Below are 20,440 nucleotides of genomic sequence, written 5' to 3'. Positions count from 1 at the left end.
CATTCTTCTGAAGGGGTGTAACATGGTTTTTGTAGGTGGAGAAGCCCTGAGGGTATTGTGAGAGGACAGGACAGGATTCGGATGAAAGGAGACCTGGCACAAAGGGCCTGACAATGACCACAGAATGGGTCTAGGGTACCATGAGCAAACAGAGCAATTCTTCCTTATTTCCACCTGAAGTGAACATTGTAAATATTACATGCTGAAATTTTAAAGGTAATAACTCGAGGAATGTATGAATATTTCCCATGGAATATTTTGCTTTTTGATCCAGTGAATATTTTCTTGCTTTTAAGTGCTCATTTTATAGAAGTTTATTTCTAAGTACAGGGTTTTTGATGTATTGCTTAAGAAAAATTGGTATCCATGCCCCCTAAACTCAATACAACTTTCAAAATATGTATTTTAAAGACATGCAAATAATAATTCAGTTCACATTCCAAGTAGTTAGCGTAATGTACAGATCATATGTCGTCATTTTATAAAGCACAGATATTGAAAAAATTAACAAAAGGATATGAATTTCAGATGTTACTGGTGCTGAGTAGCCAAATTAGTGCATCAAATAAACTTTTATTTATTTATTTATTTATTTATTTATTTATTTATTTATTTATTTATTTTGAGACAGGGTCTCGCTATGTAGTTCAGGCTGGCCTCAAACTCACAAAAATCATCCTGCCTCAGCCATATTTATTTATATTTATTTATTTATTTATTTATTTATTTATTTATTTATTTTGAGACAGGGTCTCGCTATGTAGTTCAGGCTGGCCTCAAACTCACAAAAATCATCCTGCCTCAGCCTCCAAGTGCTGGGACTACAGGCACACCCAGCCTAAACTTTTTATTAACAGTTATGTTATTTCTGATCTGAATACAATTTTAAAGTATTTTCTTTCTAATGTAACTTGTTAATGATATTCAGATGTTTTAGTTATGTTTTAGAAGTTTCATGGGAGAATTTTTGTTGACACATAACCCATTATAATGTTTTCTATTTAAAATGATAGCAAATATACATAGCATTTTTGTGCATAATATCTAGATTTCAGCAAAGTATTAACATAAGTGGGAAATGCCTTATTTAATTTTCAAGAAAATAGAATAATAAAAATGATGCAATATAAAAGATGTGGTCAAAATTACAGTAAATGTTTAAATTTTATTATAGTAAGAGATATATTACTATTACTTCCCCTCAAAATACTTCCCCTGACTTCATACAAATTTATCCCATTGTTCTTGCAACTTTTTAAAGCAGTTCCAGAATTCCTCTTTCCTGAGTATCTTTATAAGATGTGATCAAAAATACGGTGAACACCATGTTGTGCTTCTGAGTGCCATCTAATGGAGAGGCAGGCTTATAAAGACAATTACCAAAAAGAAAAAAATTACACCGTGTCCTCATCCACCTTATTCACTGGATCTGGCACCATGAAACTTCTGGCTGTACCCAGAAGTCAAAATGATCTTGAGACATAAATGTTTTGGATTGATTCAGGACATCAGAGCAGCTATGACAATGCAACTAAAGACACTTGTGAAAGAGGATCCCAGAACTGCTTCAGAACACAGCAAAAATGGTGAGATAAGTGTATTTGAAGCAAGGGGAAGTAGCTTGAGGGGATTACTGGCAATATGTCTTTTACTGTAATGCATTTTTAAAAATGTAAACATTCAGTGTATTTTTCAATCACATGTCATAAATCAAGAAAGCAATAATCTGTATTAAAGTGAAAAAACAGGAGTAAATTAGAAACAGGAAGTAAGATAGTTGAAATAAGTTTAGCCAAGTCAATAATGAGAATAATCAAATGAATTAAACTGATCTACAAGAGAGATATCCATAGGCTGGATCTTTAAAAAAAACAGCCATTTATTCTTTGCCAGGACACATCTAAAATATAGTAACACTGAATGCCTGAAAAAGGAATGTAGCCCAAGAGAAAGTATTTTCTTGCTCTCTCTCTTTTTGTGGCGGGGGGACTGGGGGTTCAAACTCAGGATCTGTGAGGCAGGCACAGTAGTACCACTGAGCTAAATCCCCAGCCTTCTTTTCTCTTTAAAATCTTCTCTATCTCTTGTCTCCTTTGCATCCTGCATCATCATATCTGCATGATGTTATTCCAGTATCTCTCAACAAAAAGGCCAAACAAGCCAGGTGTAGTGGTACATGCTTGTAATTCCAGCTCCTTGGGAGGCTGAAGCAGGAGGATGACAAATTTGAGGTTAGCCTGTAGAACTTAGTGAGACTCTGTCTCATAATAAAAAAGAAAAGGGCCAGGATATAGCTCAGTGGCAGAGCACCTGCAGGTTTGATCCCCAGTACCTTCCAACCATCTAGCAGAGACAACAATGTACCTTCCCACCTTGCAGCAAGTGTATCAGTCATCAACTTACAGTTCTCCTATACTTTCTGCTATGGTAGTGCAACTAGATTCTGCAAATTTCATTTTCCAGATTCCTCTGCTGGCCAGCTTTTGCCAAATGGAACTGGAGAGTGGAGGAGGGAAGGACTCTCTTCCAATTTCCAGTTTGAGTTTCAAAGCTGTCCAGCTATAGCACCCAGCTATGATTCCAGCCTGCAGCTTCTTTGAGTACTTCTAGTAATAATTTCACTGTGCTGCATCAAGACACTAGTTGCAGTCAAACATACCCATCTGTTTTTATCAATTTAGCCATAACCCCTTCAGGGTCTGGCTTCCACTCTCTCTTCACAGTCTAAGCTCTAGTGGCTAAATCTCTTTTCTAGATTATGGTAACCTCACTTCATCGTTTTTGTTCCTCCGCCTCTGGAATGAGAGCTGCTTCCGAATATATCGATCTCTGCATTTGCTTGACCTCATTGTAGCTTTACTCAGTATTCTAACACCCATGTGGACAATTCCCTTAATGAAATACCCTTCTTTTGAAATATCTAAAGTGGTTTCAACACTCTCAATTAGTGTTCTATCTCTATGGATAGATATATTTATTCTGGATATTTTGTATGAATAAAATTGTACAATATGCATTCTTGTGTGCCTCGTTGCTTTCACTTTAACAGCTTCATCCATATTATAGCATGTATCTGTACTTCATTACGGCTGAACAGTATTCCTGTATGGATATAGCATAGTTTATTTATCCACTCTTTCACTGATAGACATTTTAAAATGTTGTACTATCAATTTGTATAAGTTGTCTTACTACCAAATTGTATCATTTAAAAGTATAAATTCTATTCATTTAGATATCCTTTTATTGGAATTTTAAAGTTTTTTCTTAGAAGTCTTTACATCTGGGTGTCATCCTTGCACAGGGGCCATGCTAATCTTCTCTGTATCGTTCCGATTTTAGTATATGTGCTGCCAAAGCGAGCACTAGAAGTCTTTACATTTGGGATTCAATTCATTCCTAAATATTTCATAGTTTTGTTGCTAATATGAATAGTGCTTTTTATTACATTTTCTAACTGGTTGTTACTGGCTTAAGTGAATTCTTAATAGTTTATTGATTTTGTAGGTTTTCTAACTTCATTGTTCATGTCATTTACATGTAAAGGACAGTTATACCTCTTTCCCCCCAATCTCTTCAGCCGCTTGTATCATTTTTTTTTTTTACAGAGTTAGCCAGAACCTTGAGTATGAACAACAGCAGAGATCAGGGCATCCTTATCTTTCTCCTGACCTAAAATTTCTATATTAATATAATATTTGCATTGGTTTTTGACATATCAACTTTATCAAATTGAAATTTTTCTAATTTTGTTTTCTGAAAAAATTGTCATCCATAAGTGTTGAAGCATATCAAATAATTTTGTTTACTACTATTGTAATTTCTTGTTCTGCATTTTTCCATTAGCCTGTACATATGGGAAATTTTGATAGATTGTATTATTATATATAAAATCACATCTTTCCAAGATAAAATTCAGTTAATCAACTTTAAAATATTATTTTAAAATTCTCTATTAGATTCAAATAAGTATTTTAAATTTTATTTAAATTTATACATATAAATGAAATGGTCCTTTATGTCCCTGTATTATACAGTTTTTTTTATAATAGCCTCATAAAATTAGGCAACTTTTTCCTGATTTCTTCTTGTTGGACCAAATTTCATACACAAGCTACAAATGAACTGTTGTCTGCAATTTTGGTAGAAATTATTCATGAAAAAACATGTGGACCTGGCTGGGGATTTAGCTCAGTGGTGCTGCCACCTGCCTGGCAAGCACAAGGACCTGAGTTCAATCCCTGGTACCAAAAAACGACAAATGAACAAAAAAAGGTGGATCTGAGGGTTTTGGCAGGAGAGAAATCTTTGTCATTTAAGTGTTTAATATGCATTTATCTACTCTAAACCTCCATTTCTTCTGGTGTTAATACTGAAAACTTACATATCTGTAGAAATTGTTAAGTAGATAAAGCATTTACAATACCTTAAAAATTTTTTATACTTGTTTTTATTCCTTTTTCTGAATTTTTAACATGTTATTAGTTTTTCAACAGATTTAACAAATTAAAACTTTTAAACAAGCCCCTTAATGATTTCTGTTCCTCTTCTTACTGTTTTCTCTCCTTTTATCTTTTGGGTTTACTTTATTACTCTTTTGTTGACTTCTTGAATTCTATGTGTAATATGTATTTTTTTCCCTGCTAGCCACTTTCATGAGTAATCACTATCCCTATTAACAGCATAGATTAATTTTTGTCTAGTTTTGTATTTTATGTATCGTGTGTGTGTGTGTGTGTGTGTGTGTGTGTGTATGTTTCTTTTGGTATCGGGGATTGAACTCGGGTCCTTGCGCTTGCAAGGCAGGCCACTGAACCGCTGAGCCCCGGCCCTAATCCTTTGTTTTAACTTCATGAAACTCATTCATAGTTTGAATAGGGTGCTGTATCCTCTATTCACATCGCTTTGCAGTATTTTATGGTGAGACAGCAGCAGAATTTATCCATTTTATTGTTGATAGTCATTTAGGTAGTTTCCAATTGAAGCAATTACAGCATGTGGTAGCTATGAGCATTCTAATTGAAGTTTATTGATGAACATATGTACTCATATATATATTGAATATATATCAAAGAGTGGAATACTTGGTTATGTATGTGTTTGGTTTCAGTGGATAGTGTCAAACAGTTTTCCATAGTGGTTGTATCATTTACACTTGCACTAGCAGAGGAGAACTCTAGTTGTTCCACATCTTCACTTGGTGTTTTTCTTTTTTTGGTACTGGAGATCGAACTCGGGACCTTTCCCTTGTGAGGCAGGCGGTGGCGCCACTGAGCTAAATCCCCAGCCCTTCCTTTTTTAATGTTAGCTACTCTAGTAAGTTTGTAGTGGCATCTAGTTGTATTTATATTGAATTTTTGATGGTTAATAAAGTTGAAGCAACTCTTTTTTGTTTGCTTTTTCTTAGCTACTCAGATAATATCCTGTTTGTTTATAAGTGACTTTTTTCTATTTCCTAATACGTGAATTTATAACTGAAGTTGTGCCCCACAGATTTTTACAATATTGTCAGGCCTGCCTCTATCCACATCTACTATTTATGAGAAATGCCCTATGAAGATTTTACTGAGGAGGAAAAAATATGACTTTTGTTTCTAAATGTCTCTTCATAATGGTACTAGCCCTTGGGGCATTGTGTAGTGGCCCTAGAGCTCCTCTCCGGGGTAACCAATAAGGAAAATGGAGTAGGGAAATCATTCAGTTGCTGAAGACTTCAAGCAGTACAACCCATTGTCTTACTATCTACTCTATATTGAAGGCAAGATGACATGGTACAATTACATGACCAAATGAACAGTTTGTTTACTTAGAACAAATGCTTGAGGTGAGAATTCACACTAGTTTACCGGCAGAGCCTAATGATTTGGTCACCCAGTCAGAGACTTGGAAAGAATAAGATTGGAGAATTGGTGGCAATGAATTTAAGAAAGAGGTTTTTAAATTTTCTTGTCTTTAAAAACTTTCTGGTGGTGCCAATTCCCCCTCTAGCTACAGACCCATTTTTCTCCTTCCCTTTATCACATAACTCCTTGGGATTTGTCTATGTTTACTTTCTTTAATATCTTTATGCCCCCCAGCTCACATCTAGCCATTTAAAACATCCTCAACACTTTACTAAAATTACTATTGCTCTTATCATTGCATTGAATCTTCCAATGATAACTTTAGGTCCAAATATTATTTAACTTCTCAGCCACACTTGTCATAGCTAATTATCTTGGTCTCTGGGACACCATACTATAAATATGTATTTAAACTTTCCCTCTCTCCTAAAATTCAGATTCACATATCAATGTAGCATCTTTGCCCTTCCACCTTGGATGTCAAACATCCAAAACTGAGCTCTTATATTGCCCCAACTATGAATATGAAGCAAATCCAGACTTCTTGTGGTCCTTCCCATCTCAGTAAGCAGCAATTGGAGTCCAACTTCCTTTCTTTCTTTCACACCCACGTCCAGTCCTTCGGCAAATCTTGTCACCTTTACCATTCACCAGCCTCACATTGTCTAAACCATTATTACCCCTTGACTAGATTGTTAGAATATCCTCCCAGCTGGTCTTCTTCCTTGCTCCTTGTTGCTCCTTTCTTCTTCAGCTTATCTCAGCACTCCAGCCAAAAGGATGCTGTAGACACATGTCAGATCATGCTGCACCTCCACTAAAAATCTTCTACTGCTTTCCCAACTTACTCGTAGCAACAGCCAGATTTCTGAAAATGTCCTAAGTCTTACATGGCTTGACCTCCACCCTGCCTGACCATTCCCTTCCCGTCTCTGATATTCTCTCTTCATGCTGTCCCTTTGGGTTGATCCACTTCACCTACTAGCCTTCTTTCCACTCCTCAAATACACCAAGGACCCTCACTCAGGGCTTTCCCCCTGCTATTGACATGGTTTGCTTTCCCTCTATATTTGGTTTTGTGGGTTTTTTTGTTTGGTTGGTTGGTTTTTTTGGACAGGTCTTTTGTTGTTTGTTTGTTTTTGAGACAGGGTCTCACTATGTAGTTGAGACTGACCTGGGACTCACTGTGTACCCCAGGCTGGTCTCAAACTCACAGTGATCCTCCTGTCTCGGCCACCCGAGTGCTGGGATTACAGGCATGTGCCACCATGCCCGGCTCCCTCTATACTTGGAGTCTCACTTCGTTATATCCTTCAGTTCTTGAGGACCCTTTCTGCTACTTTATTTTAAAATGTTATAATCCTCCTCAGTCAATATTTTCTATATCTTTCTCCTGCTTTTTTATGAGTATCTAATAGAGACTATATATTTCAGGCATATATTTTATTTATTTTATGACCTCCACAAAGTTAAGGGCTTTTTTTTTCTTGATCACTCTGTCTCCAGCAAGTGGAACAGTATTGGCGCATAGTAGGTATGCTTGATATGCTTTTTGAAGAAATAATGTGCTGAATACTGCCTGTGTGCTTCTCTCAATCCATTTTCTCTGCACCCTGTGTCTTTTAACTGTTCGTTGTGCTTGATAAATAGGGGTCCTGACAGGAGACAAGCAGAGATAAAGAGATGGAAGTTAAATTGTTTATTCTCCCGAGTCTCTATTGGTCCAGCTACATTGCTCTTCCTTAGGTTGCCCTCTCTTCCCGTCTTTCTCCTGTGGGTCTTGGAAACTACTCTTTTGCTTCTACTTTTAGAGTCTAGGCAGGGTGACCACATGAGGGTACTGTACTAGCGTTTGTGGTTTCCCTATGTGGCCTTTTATAAATAAGCCTCTTTATTTTATTTTATTTTTTTGGTACCGAGGATTGAACTTGGGTCCTTGCGCTTGCAAGGCAGGCCACCGAACCGCTAAGCTAAATCCCTGGCCCAAGCCTCTTTATTTCCTTAAAATATCTTAATTTATGTGTATTATCTGTTTCTGCAGGGACCTCAAGTAAAAGAAAGTGAATGAATGAACTGTTCAGAATATATCCAGAGTATAAGAAAATTGGTGTCTCATGTGATTGCTTGCTAAAAGGTTCCTGCTATAGAGAAGGCTGACTTATCTGATGGATAAAATGAACTGTTCTGTTGATGTAGGTCAGCCTCTTTCCCAATGCTGGGAAACTGTTTCATGGGCTCATGAACATAGTGAAACAGTAGCAGATATGGAGTTTATAAAAAGGATTTACTAACACAGATCTTGTTTCCTTTCCAAGTTATCAACCTAGGAGCAGCAATCGCACCTGAGCCCTCACAGTTGGGCAAATGGAGGCATATAAGTTCATATACAGAATCCCTTCTATCATAAATGAGATTGCATTTTTTCTACACATGAACAAACACTCCAGATATGAATTTGTTCTCTTTGTCTGGATAGCATTTCCCATTTGCATCATGCTTGGATTTAGTGTTCATCCAGTAACATAATAGCTCATATATACAATGTTGGTTTGTTTTTTTGCAGTGCTAGGGATCAAAACCAGGGCCACATGCATGCTAAGAAAGCATTGTACTGCTGAGTTCAGCCCCCAGTCCTTGTATAACATTGTTTGAAACCAAGAAGCTTGCTCAATCATAAAAGAAGCATAGAAAATGTTGATTGTGCCCGTGGGATCTACTATTTTTTGTTTGTTTTTACCATAAACTCCATCATCTGGAAGTTGCCTGGTGGAAAAGTCTTCTGAAGACTTGGTGCTTTTTGGGGTTTGATTTTTTTGTTTTATGTTTTTGTTTTTGTTTTTGTTTTTGTTTTGTTTTGTTTTTGTACTACAGATTGTACCTCAGGACTTTTTTATTTTGAGGTAAGGTCTTATTTAAGTCACTAAGTCACCAGGATGAGCTCAAACTTTTGATCCTGCTGCCTCAGCCTCCCAACGTGTTGGGCTTTATATCTCATTTAATATTTTAATTTCTTCATTCCTTTGGGCTTCACATGTCTAAAACTCTTAATAACAAAGGAAGTAATGCTGGTATTTTTTTGTTTGTTTGGTTTTTTGAGACAGGGTCTCACTATGTAGTTGAGACTGCCCTGGAACTCACTGTGTAGCCCAGGTTGGTCTCGAACTCACAGCGATCCTCCTGCCTCAGCCTCCCAAATGCTGGGATTACAGGCGTGCGCCACCACGCCCGGCTCAGGAAAGTAATGCTAGTATCAGGAGATCTGCAATGATGAGATACTTCCTAGGCATGGGTGTGCTCCACCTACCACTGGGAATACAGGCTAAAAGGATATGATGTAGTCATCTTAGTAGGGAGAGGAGATAAATGTCTGAGTGTCTAGTGTCATTGACTTAGAGAAGAATCTGAACTAATACTGGTACAAAATGAAAACTTTGCCTCAGTGATTATTATTATCTGTTCCTTTGAAACTCTTACTCCTTGCAATTCAATAATTTTTAAATAACTTTCATCTATTAGAACAGTTATAGGGCCTGGCTATTCACTTCACAAATTAATTTTAAGGTCTTCCCCCTAAACTCTATATTGAATCTTGTTTCTAATGGCTTAGAGGGGCGAGGGTCAGTCTGGCTCTCCTCTGCCCCATGCAAGTGCCCTTTTGATGATGCGGTGGGGAAGAGAGAGAGCAAAGATGAAGACCTTTTCCTGGGGTTGCCATGGAGGAGTAAGGTCTTCCTCACGGCTCACAGTTCATGGGCAAAGTGCTAGTTCCCCACAGGCCCTGAAGCACATTCATTCTCAAGCCATTCTTCCCCTCAGCTACCTTCCTTCTGGGCTCTTCACATTCTGCTCCTCTTAGGTGTATTCATCTTTGCTTTGCCATGGTAGTTTCAGCAAGACTGTTGCCTTCAGTCCCCATTCACTCTTTGCAGATAACTCTTGCTTGTGAATGCACTGGAAACATGCTGTCCCTCCAGAAACTGGAAACCAGATGAGGGAGTTGTACTCACTTCCTCTCTCCTTTGTTAGTCTCACCAAACTATCTCTCTTCTGAGTTTCCCTTTGATCTCACAGTATCAGGGCAGATTCCTGGTAGTCCTTTGCCTAGGGAGACATTCTCCCTATATGCCCCCTGCCAGTGTCTTTGTAAAATAATCACTGTCAAAAATTGCTATGTTAAAGTGATTTTTTTCTCTTTTTGGTCAAGAAGTAGTCTCCCATTTAAACCTCTAAGTCTCAGTTTATAAAGAAAATAACAGAAATTTAAAAAATAAGCCCAGGTGGTTAAGTCTGGGCATATAGGCATGCCCTCCACTTTTAAAGGTGGCTGGAGTATCTCAGCTCCCTGTCCATGGATGTGCTTCTCAATGTCATACTGTAGCATTCTGGCCCTGTTGCTAAGCCTTTCAGAGACATGGACGACCTGATCATCTCAACTGTATACCCCTGGGGAGCAGGCTCAACTCTGGATAACAGTCCAGGAAGACACTTGAGCATCTGGCATTCTTTTATGCCAAATCTCAAGGTGATATGCTATGCCTCCCAAAAATAATTTAACCCAGTCCCAAATCAGCTCCTGACATGTAACAGAAGGCCTTAATTTCTGTTCTTTCCCTAGTGTATCCACTGTGGAGGAGGTTGACTAATTTCAATGATTAATTTCAAACCTGTTCCCTCTGTCTATACCAAGCATTCACAATTGGACACCTGGAAGTGACTTCTCTGAAATGATCTACCACTTTCTAAATTAGATAGGATGTCATGCAACAACGCCTTTGAAATGGAGGATCCCTTGCCCTGCTGCCTGTGATCTGGTCACTCTCCTCCAGACACTCCCTCCCAGGGGACCTTCTGGGCTCCCTCTCTGAGCCCTTTATAACTAAATATCGCTCAGGCTACCCCAGTTTAGAGAGCCTCATCCCCATAAATGGGAAAGTTGCTGGACATTTGTCAAACAGGACTCTTCCTAATCTGTCTCATGATTCCAATAACACTTCAAGGTATGTACAAAAGTCTGTGGATGTTCGCTTCTTGTCTTAGTCCGTTTTCTATTGGATGAAAATTTATTGATAAAATTTCTGCTATCGTTATTATTCTTTTATTTTTTAATTTTGAGGATTTTCCAGCCCATTACCTACCTGTAAGATAGTGATGGCTTTAGATTATTGGCACAATCTGCTTCTGTTAAAATTTCAAAATCAGTCAATGAGAAAAAACAGGAAAAAAGATATGGTCAACACTTTCCTTTAACTCTCTTTCCAATCCAACCACCAATAGCATATATTTAGTATACTTAGCCAAGATTTCTTGAATTCTCCTGATCTATACTCCTTCATGGTTTGGCAAGACCTTTACTTGGTGTTTCCTTCCTCCTCAGAATTTTGAGAGTTATTTGCCTGGGATCTCAATCATAGGTGAACTATGTATATCTCTCTGAATCTTAGACCCTCTGTCAGGATAAAACACATTGGCTGTCATGGTTAATTTGTGTCCACTTGGTGGGACCAGGAGGTGCCCAGATATCAGTCAAGTGTTATTCTTGGTGTGTCTGTGAGGTTGTTTCTAGATGAGATTAACATGTAAATTAGTAGACTGAGAAAGGTGAATGGCCCTCCTTGATGTGGGTGGGCCTTATCCAACCAGTTGAAGGCCAAAATAGAACAAAAAAGACTGATTCTTTCCTGAGTAAAAGGGAACTCCTCCTTCCTGACTGCCTTCAAACCGGAACATCACACACACACACACACACACACACACACACACACACACACACACAACTATTAGTTCCTATGGGTTCCTGACTCAGGAGATCTCTGACTGATATCCTAAATATGCCTAAAGACTTTCTCTGGGTTCAATCCTGATTTTCCCTATAAGTCAGTGACTGCCCTTTCTACCATCAGTGTTGTGAAGTCACATTTCACTGCATACTGTGATGTCTGTACCTCTTCTCTGGTAACCAGGATTTCATTTTCCTGCTACCTCTATTCAGCCAGACTACCTAGTGAACTTCTCACCTGACCTCTTCAGCACCCAGCACTGTCAGTGGGGAACAAGGTTGCTACATGACCTTCTGGGTGCTCATCTTGCTTACACAGTGGAGACCCATCTGGCCACCTGGACATACATATTACTACCATCAGCCCCTGACTGGCTTGGTTTCTGCTAGTGTTCCTCTGCACATCAATCCAGATCAAAAGGGAACACTGGATTCTATGCTTTGGGGACTCAAGTCAACATGCTTGCTCAGATTCTGAAGCTAAGCACTCTCCAAACTTGTTAGTAAGAGCTTTTAGAACCTTTGTGGGAAGCGCTATCCTTATTCACCTTTCATTTTGCATAGATTGACCTGAAGAGTTTTCTTCTCTTTTTTTTAATACTGCTTAAAGGAAAAGTGTCTTCAAGAAAAAAACTTTTTTAAAAACCTTAGCGATAAGTCAAAGAATGAGAAATGTATGCAAGCTAACAATTAAAAGGTAATAAATCCCAGCTCAAAGAGTCTGGATTATGCCACCCCAAAGCCACTTCAAAATGAGAAGTCATAACTAAATGCCCAGGCAGCACTGAGTGGGTATCAGAGTCAAAAACAGCTATTTATAACTTAGGACTTGGAGATTTCCCCAAAATAAGAGAAATATTTTTCCCTTCTTCCCCATACCCCTGCTCCTTATTAGTTTAGGACAGTATGGGAGGGAAAAAGATATTGTTGTTTGATATTTATAGCCATGATTGGTGTGTGCAATTTCAGAGAAAGTCCGGGCCCTGATGTCTATAATAACCACACAGTGGGCATACTATCTGTTTGGTTTGCCAATCTCACACAGTCCTATATTTCAAATTTTAGGGATAATTTGAATAATTATAAATATGTTAAACTCTCATTATGGGATCATTAGATACACTAGGGAATCAAAGGATCAAATCTTGGGTCAGGGTTGTAGTTCAGTGGTAGAACTTGCCTAGCCTGTGTAAGGCCCTGGGTTTGAACAATCCCCAGCACCAAAAAGAAAGAGAAAAAGAAAACAGGATCATATCTCTCCCCCAACACATTTATAATACATACATATTTTGGAAATGGACTACTAGTTTACTATGGCATATGGGAGCCTAAATCTCAGAGGGGTGGATACTAACCTCTTGAAAGGTAAAGGACTAGTAGGCCAGCACATAAGTGGGTCATAACGCCATTAAAAGGTCAGTAGGATGCTAAGGCAGATTCTGTTCAATTTATATCCAAAATCTATATTCTCCCTTTTTCCTTGTAAAGAGAACATCAGTTTTGCTCAGGGAAGCACCATGCTATAGATCATAATGAGGCTAATTGAATTATAGCAGTCCTGTCTTAAAATTTCCAAACCTTCTTAGAGTTTGAGATGGCTTTGTGATCTAGTTCTGGCCCTTAATGGGTGAAAGAAAATATCATCCAGCACTTGGAGCAGATGGGAGTAAATCTAGAGAGCCTTTTCTTTTCTGGTAAGAGAGAGAGATGCCAGTGGTTCCCCCTCCCTTTCTTCCTGTGTTCAACATGAGCAAGATGCCTAGAGCTGGCCTGATTATCTTGTGACCATGATAAAGCAAAGCAAGAGCTACTGACCAAGTAACAGCAGGCCCTCCACTCTGGATTTTCTATTATATGAGAAAAGTAATGCTGGGTGTGGTGCACACTCCACTTAGGAGGCTGAGGCAGGAGGATCACTTTGAATTCAAGACACACCTGGGGTACACAGTGAGTTTGAGGCTAGCCTAAACTACATAGCAAAATCCTGTCTCAAAAAGCAAAAAAGTTTAAAAAAACAAAAAAGTAAGAAAATAGAAGTTTCTGTTGCTTGCAAGCCAAAAGCAGTTATACCTGATACAGGTCCTTAAGCAAAATGAAGGATTTCAACATAGGCATCTTTCTCACCGGGGGATAGAAGCTTCTAATATGTTCTTTACAGTGATTCAAATCCTAGGTTGGCTATCTGATATAGCCAAGGGATAACCTCTTAAATACTAATAGGATCTCCCTGGTGGGCTGCATTCTGTCGGGTAAAAAGGTCAAACAGGCTGGGATTTTGCTCAGTGGTACCACCACCTGTCTCGAAAACACAAGGTCCTGAGTTCAATCCCCAGTACCAGTACACACACACACACATAAACAAAAGTCAAACAGTTGCAGTTGCAGGTATAAAATGCTGGAAGGCAGTAATAATTATGCTCCAGTTTTCCAGCTGGCAGATAATAAGACTGGCCCTATGCCCTTAGTACCAAACTTAAATTTGCTTGAAGGTTCAGGCTGTGGCTTTGGAAGATCAGTGTGGGACAAGGATGCTGCATTCTCCTTCTCCTACAGCAATTTAAAGTGAGAAGCGGTCTGTGGTCTGTGCTAGCAGAACCCTGGGACAGGTGCAGTAGGATGGTGCTTCTCAGAGCAGTCAGCACAGCAGCACGGACTGGGCATATACTCAACTGCCCAGTGGGCCAGGCAGAAGAGAACTTCTGCCCTAGGTGTCCATAGTAACTGCAACCTCATCTATATCTCCTTGATGAACAATATTGGGATAGCTAGAAAAATTCTTTAAGATTGTTTTCTGGGCATCTGGTGCCAAAATGCCCAATCAGTGACACTAAATGAAACTAAAGCATGCCTTTCCTTTACTCTCTATGAGTACAGTCCCCTAAATGTACTCAAGAAATTAAAGAGACTGGAACTAAAAGAAGTTTTGGGGTGGGATTCTTAATGCCTGAGGACTCTTCAGAGAGTGATATCAGGAAAGGTGACCTGTGGCTCCTCAGTCAGTGAATTGCTTTGAGCTTTTTATTTATTTTTTCCTGTACTTGGGATTGAACCCAAGGCCTTTGAACTGAGCTACAACCCTAGCTTCACCCTTTTATGTTTTATTTTGAGACAGGGTCTTGCTAAACCACTAAGTTGCCACAATGGGCTCAAATGTATGATCCTCCTGCTTCAGCCTAGACTGCTGGGATTACAGGTAATGCACCACCATACCTGGTCTCTCATGCTTTGGGTCTCCAGCGAGGTACAAAAAGTGGATGCTGGGTTGTTTTCACCCCAGCCCTACACAACCTATATGAGGAGGTAAGGAAGCATTTCACAAATGTCCAAGGAGATTATCATTGTGCCCTTGTCGGTCACTGAAAACCCATTAAACTAATCGTTGTCTGGGAAAAGTGTTTTTTGCTTTATCTACACAAATACATGGGAAGATGGGAAGGCATGTCTGTTTTCTATTAGAACAAAACCACCTTGAGATGGCTGGGACTGCATCGGGATGTGCCAGACCATGAACACCATCACAGTGACTCATCTTTAGACCTACGTGTCTAAAGTCTCCCGGGCACAAGGCAAGGAGGCTTGTCACAGATATTAATGTACAAATGATACAGAACTCAGGCTGTTCCAGTCACCCAAGGTATAAAGAAGATCAAAATGCCCCACTCATCCTTAAAATTGGTGATAGGAAGGGAACTCATGAGATACTAGCAATGTAAAGAACATGATTTAATATATCATTTGGAAGTCAGAAGCTAAGACTTCTGAGCTCTTGGTGGATGTTTTTCTTTTACTATCCAGTCTAGAAATCACTCTGAGGAGATGAATGTCCCATCATTCATTATTTTAGATTTTAGATTATGAGACTTGAGTAACTAAGGTGCTACTGTAATGTCAAACAGCTCTTAATAGGGGAATGAATCTGAACCTCCTTTAAAAATGAAGACATAAACTACTAAAACAAATGGAAGGGTTTGTTGTGTTCAAGAAAACCAATTTACTGCTCAAACAAATAGCACACTGTTACCTTTGGTTTTAGCACAAACTATGCTACCTGTACTACCTGATGTAAAATTTTTTCAAATAAATAAAATATTTGGTGGCAATTATAATAATGATACATGGGATGTATGAATCATGTTACTGGAAGGAAAACCAAAACTAAGAAGCAGTATACAACTAAAGCAGAATCTTTTCTTGCCATTATGTGTAAGTTATCCTAGGGAAACTTCTCTTTGGTGGACTTATACCCATTCATGCAAATATTCCACTATAGCAATATTTTGTTTGGTTATATTGTAACAGATAAATTAAGTTATACATGGTATGTTTTGATTATAAGAATCAACTAGTGTTTTACCTTTAAGAATAACAGTGGGTCATTCCCCACATTTCTTAATAATTGTACCTCCTGGCTTATTACCACCCTTCCTTAACCTTGGTGAATTTTATATACATGTAAATGACCCTGGCCTCTCAATTCTTCACTTTCTCCCCTCTAATAATCTTCTCTGCCACTCCAACTACTCTCTTCCATGGTCCTGACTTAGATATTATTACTTAGAGGTGCAACCTCTCTATAATCTTAATTTCATGTTCCTACTCTCTACTTGCCTTATCTTTCTAATTTACTCTCTAATCCTAGTGGGCTTTTTGTATTCTACAAACAAACTACATACATTTTTTTTCTTAACCAAAAATCACATCAGGTAATTAATTATATAAGATAAAGATTATGTCAAAGACAAAAAGGACATTTAGGGTCACACTATTATTTAAAGCAATAAACTGCCTTTCGCAAAACACATATCATTTCATTTGTGCCAATAAATTTTTCTGTCCTTCCAAACCTTGATGTTCTCATTCCCTCTCACCCAGCTTAAATTCCATGGCCCATCATGGGGAGCTCTCCCATTCGCATACCTTTCCTTGGTTCGTTTGTCCCCTTATTTCTTTTTTATTTATTCGTTTTCCCCCTTTCATTTCTTTTTCACTGGAATAAAATGTAGGTTAACTCAACTTCTCTGCTCAGTGTGTGTCTAAACTCATGCAGCCAAATGAAGCTGATATGTCTGTACACACACACACACACACACACACACACACACACACACCCTCACTGGTGTCATTTTAAATTCATGATCAGTAGTCTCAAATACATCCTTAATGCTGCCTGACACATATCCTAGTCCTTTACTCTCCCTGTCTCCTAAATGACTCACACCTTTTCCTCTCTCCACATCCTAATAGTTCACACTCCTTTCTCAAGCTCAGTGGATGACCTTATTTTCTACTTCAGTGAAAAATTTTAAGCAATCAAGAAAAAACTTTCATAGACTCCCACCACTGCTTATACCCATGTACCACTGCCTGTCCCCATGTATGATGCCTTTCTGGTTACTTCACAATGCAATGTCCACACTCCTGGCTAAAATCAATCCTAGCACATGTGTGCATTAGACCTCATTCCCATTGCCCCTCTAGAGATACTATTCCTGCAATTCTCCTTCCTTTCTGTCTTGCATTAACAACTTTTTGCCTCCCTCCTGGATCATTTTCATTAGCATATAAATAGGTTGGTTTCTTTCTCATTTTAAAAACAAAAACAAAACAAAACAAAGCAAAACATCAGGCCCACTGTGTCCTGGCACATGCCTGTAATCCTAACACTCTGGGAGGCTTAAGCAGAAGGATCTCAAGTTTGAGCCCAGCCTAGGCAATACTGCAATTTATGAAGACCTTGAATAAATAAATAAATAAATAAATATTTAAAATAAAATAAATGGGCTCAGTGCAAAGGCCCTGGGTTCAATCACTAGTACCAAACACATAGGCACATGTGCATGCACACGCACACAGCCACACACACACACACACACACACACACACACACACCCCATCACCACCCAACACAACAAAAATAAAAATCTTGCTACTTCCATTTTTTGCTCCGTGTCTTCACAGAAAAAATATCTGACAGTCTCTAGTTTCTTTGCTCTTGTTCTTTCCTAAATCCATTAAATCTACTGCAATCAGACATTTGTTCCTACCACTGTGTACAATTGCTCTTAATAAGTTCACCAATGACTGCCTAGAGGTGAAAGCCAAAGGTCGGCTCCCCAGCCTTGATCCTGCTTGATTTAACAGGAGTATCCGACAAAGCGGACTGTTTGCTTTTGGATGAGTTTTCTTTAGTAGGCTCCTAGGACTCTGTGTTCTTGACTTTCTTTCTCCCTTACTAGTCACATCTCACTTTCCTTTGCTAGTTCTTCCTTGCTTCTGCTCCTTCTGGTTCTTCGTGTTGGAGTGTCCCAGGGATCTCTCTCATTAATTTGATTCACTTATAGCTTTAAATAATATCTCTAGCCTGTTAACCCCCAATTTTTCTCTTGTTTCAGATTTCTTTCCCCAATTCTAAAGTTATTTATTCCATAGCCTAGTCAAATTTTCCCCTAGAATGTCTAATATAAATCTTAAACTCAATAAGTCCGAAATGGAATGCTGTTTCTTCTCCTGTAAATCTGTCCCACTTCTAGCCTTTATCTCAGCTAATGGCAATTCCATATTCTTGTTTGTTCAAGCCACAGATCTTTGAGTCATCCTAACTCTTTTCTTTCAGTCCCCATAACCAATCCTTTAGAGAAGTCTACCAGCTTTTCCTTTAAAATGCTGACCAGCATTTGTCTGTTTCCAGTCAGCCCCTCTACTACCTAGTCACCATCATATCAGCCCCCTATCAGATGACTTTGCTTAAACTTCTAAGAATGATCCTTTGAAATTTACAGCAGATAATATCAGGCTTCTGCTCAAAATCTTCAATAGCTCTGCACTTTACCTAGAGAAAAAAAAAACCAAAGCCATGGTAGTGGCCTTTAAGATCCATATAATAATGGTCTGGCATTCCTCTTTTCTTTTTGACAGTAAATCTCTTCCAGCCACACTAGTTTCCTTGGTTTTTCTTGACCTCATAATAACCTGGGATTGTTCCTTTTTTTTTTTTTTTTTTAACCTAGGGTTGTTTCTTTGGTTGATACCCTCTGCCAGGAATGCTTTCTCCCAAGATATCTGCTGGCTACTTCTCTTTGCTTATATCTTATTTGTACAATGAAACCCATCCAGATTACCCCATTTATTACCTTGCCCTAACCCTGACTGGCACCTAGCACTCTTGAACACACAGCCTGCTCTGTTTTTTGTTAATTCCACATTGCCTACTACTTAACATATTATATCATTTATTTTTTATATCCTTTCTGGAATATAAAACCAAATGGACAGAGATCTTTGTTTTATGTACTTGTATATTCCAACATGCCTCTGACAGTGCCTGACACATCATAAGTGCTCAATAAATTATGGTAGAATTTCACACCCCAGCTCATGAAAGCCTTGTTTCTCAGATAAAAGCCATGGCTAAACAATAGCCCCAGGAGGAAAGCCTTGAGCTTCCTGTCTGGGAATCCTCAGTGCATTCCAGTCCAATCCATTGCTGACCCCTGCTGGATCTAACTGACTGGTTTGCTGTCCCTCTCTGGGTGGGATTGTGGGCGGGGGTGGGGGAGTGTCCTAGAACTCCCAGGGGACCAGCAGGATAACAAAAAGCTGCAGACTCTCTCTGCCATCTTCCGAGCCCTCACTTGAGAGCAGCAATAATAACTATAATCCTTCCTCTCCCTCAAGCTTTTCCTTACTTTAGGGCCCTGAGGAAGACAGACTAAAGCAGTTTTTTTGGTTTTACTTATATTTGGTAAGTGTTTTTCTCTTATAAGGGCCCAATAGGCTAGAGGGGAAAAAAATAAAATTAAAAACTTTGCTCTTGGTTCCACTATTTGAACTAAGAACTTAATTTTAACTAAACTAAAAACTGACATGGAGACAGTATATTCTGAAAAATATCAGTTGTTTTCTTTTTCCTTATCTTTCCTCATCTGGCTATTCCCTTTTCAGCCAGAGGCATCTTTTTGCTCCAGAGACATCATGGTTGTTACCATAGCAACATAAAGATAAATAATGACACTAGCTCAGCTTTTGAAGCCCATCACTAACAAGCAATCTTAAACACTCTGTTGGGAAATAAAAGGGAACTCCAAATTCCAACATCTCTTTGATATTAATAACAAGGTGTGTAGTCTGAGCAGGAATAGTAGAGCAAGCTCAGGGATTGATAGCAAGTTGGCATTATCAAAGGAGGACGTATAGTGCTCTTCTGGTTGGAAGAGCCAAGAAGAGGAGGAAGGTTAGAGAAATTTAATTTGGAGTACTTGAGTGCTTGGATTCCTGAGAAGGAACCTGTCATGCCCCTCATCCCTTAGGCCAGGATGGGGAAGAAGGACTCGACATCAGGAATCCTTTATGAGCTGAGGTAGAATCTAGAACTTCTGGGTTAGTCCTTCATGCTCAGCATGGTACTGGAGCAACATGGTACCATTTAAGGTCTAATGTTTACATGGCCAGAAGGTGTGGAGGCAGGACGACCTATATTTATACCATGGTTCCCTGTGGCCTTGCTGTAGCACAGAAAATCACAAAGGCTTTGGTTTTTGTTTTTGTTTTTGTTTTTGAGACAGGGTCTCACTCTAAAGTTCATGCTGGCCTTGAAATCCTGCCTCAACTTCCCAAGTGCTGGGATTACAGGTGTGTGCCACCATACCCTGTTTTTACAAAGGTTTTTATATCTTGCTGAGAGACCCCAGGTCCACAAGAGGACAATACAGTCACATCCAGTCCAGACCACATAATGACGCACAGGAAGACAACACCCTCCAGCAGTAAGAGCATCAAACAAACAACAACAACAAATAGTAATCCAGACAGAAGGACCTCAACT

At 38.9% G+C, this 20,440-nt stretch overlaps 1 long non-coding RNA gene and 1 other non-coding gene across 3 annotated transcripts; both read right to left on the bottom strand.

The window, feature by feature from the left end:
* Window positions 1–3,258: 3,258 nt before the first annotated feature.
* LOC117284226 lies at window positions 3,259–3,366 on the bottom strand. Its single transcript, XR_004515306.1, has one exon. It is a non-coding gene; the product is annotated as a U6 spliceosomal RNA (small nuclear RNA).
* Window positions 3,367–7,324: 3,958 nt separating this feature from the next.
* On the bottom strand, window positions 7,325–18,544 carry LOC104868639. 2 transcript variants are annotated; one of them, XR_782056.1, is made up of 3 exons: window positions 18,449–18,544; window positions 9,664–9,820; window positions 7,325–7,498 (listed from the first exon to the last, which is right to left on the bottom strand). It is a non-coding gene; the product is annotated as an uncharacterized LOC104868639 (long non-coding RNA). The 2 variants fall into 2 exon arrangements; XR_782057.1 differs by lacking the exon at window positions 18,449–18,544 and adding an exon at window positions 10,979–11,023.
* Window positions 18,545–20,440: the final 1,896 nt, after the last annotated feature.

This window comes from Fukomys damarensis, unplaced genomic scaffold (assembly GCF_012274545.1).
Source record: "Fukomys damarensis isolate Sample0158 unplaced genomic scaffold, DMR_v1.0_HiC HiC_scaffold_4, whole genome shotgun sequence".
Lineage (NCBI taxonomy): Eukaryota > Metazoa > Chordata > Mammalia > Rodentia > Bathyergidae > Fukomys > Fukomys damarensis.
The sequence above is the reverse complement of the archived record's forward strand: the minus strand, read 5'-3'. Positions and strand labels throughout refer to the sequence as shown.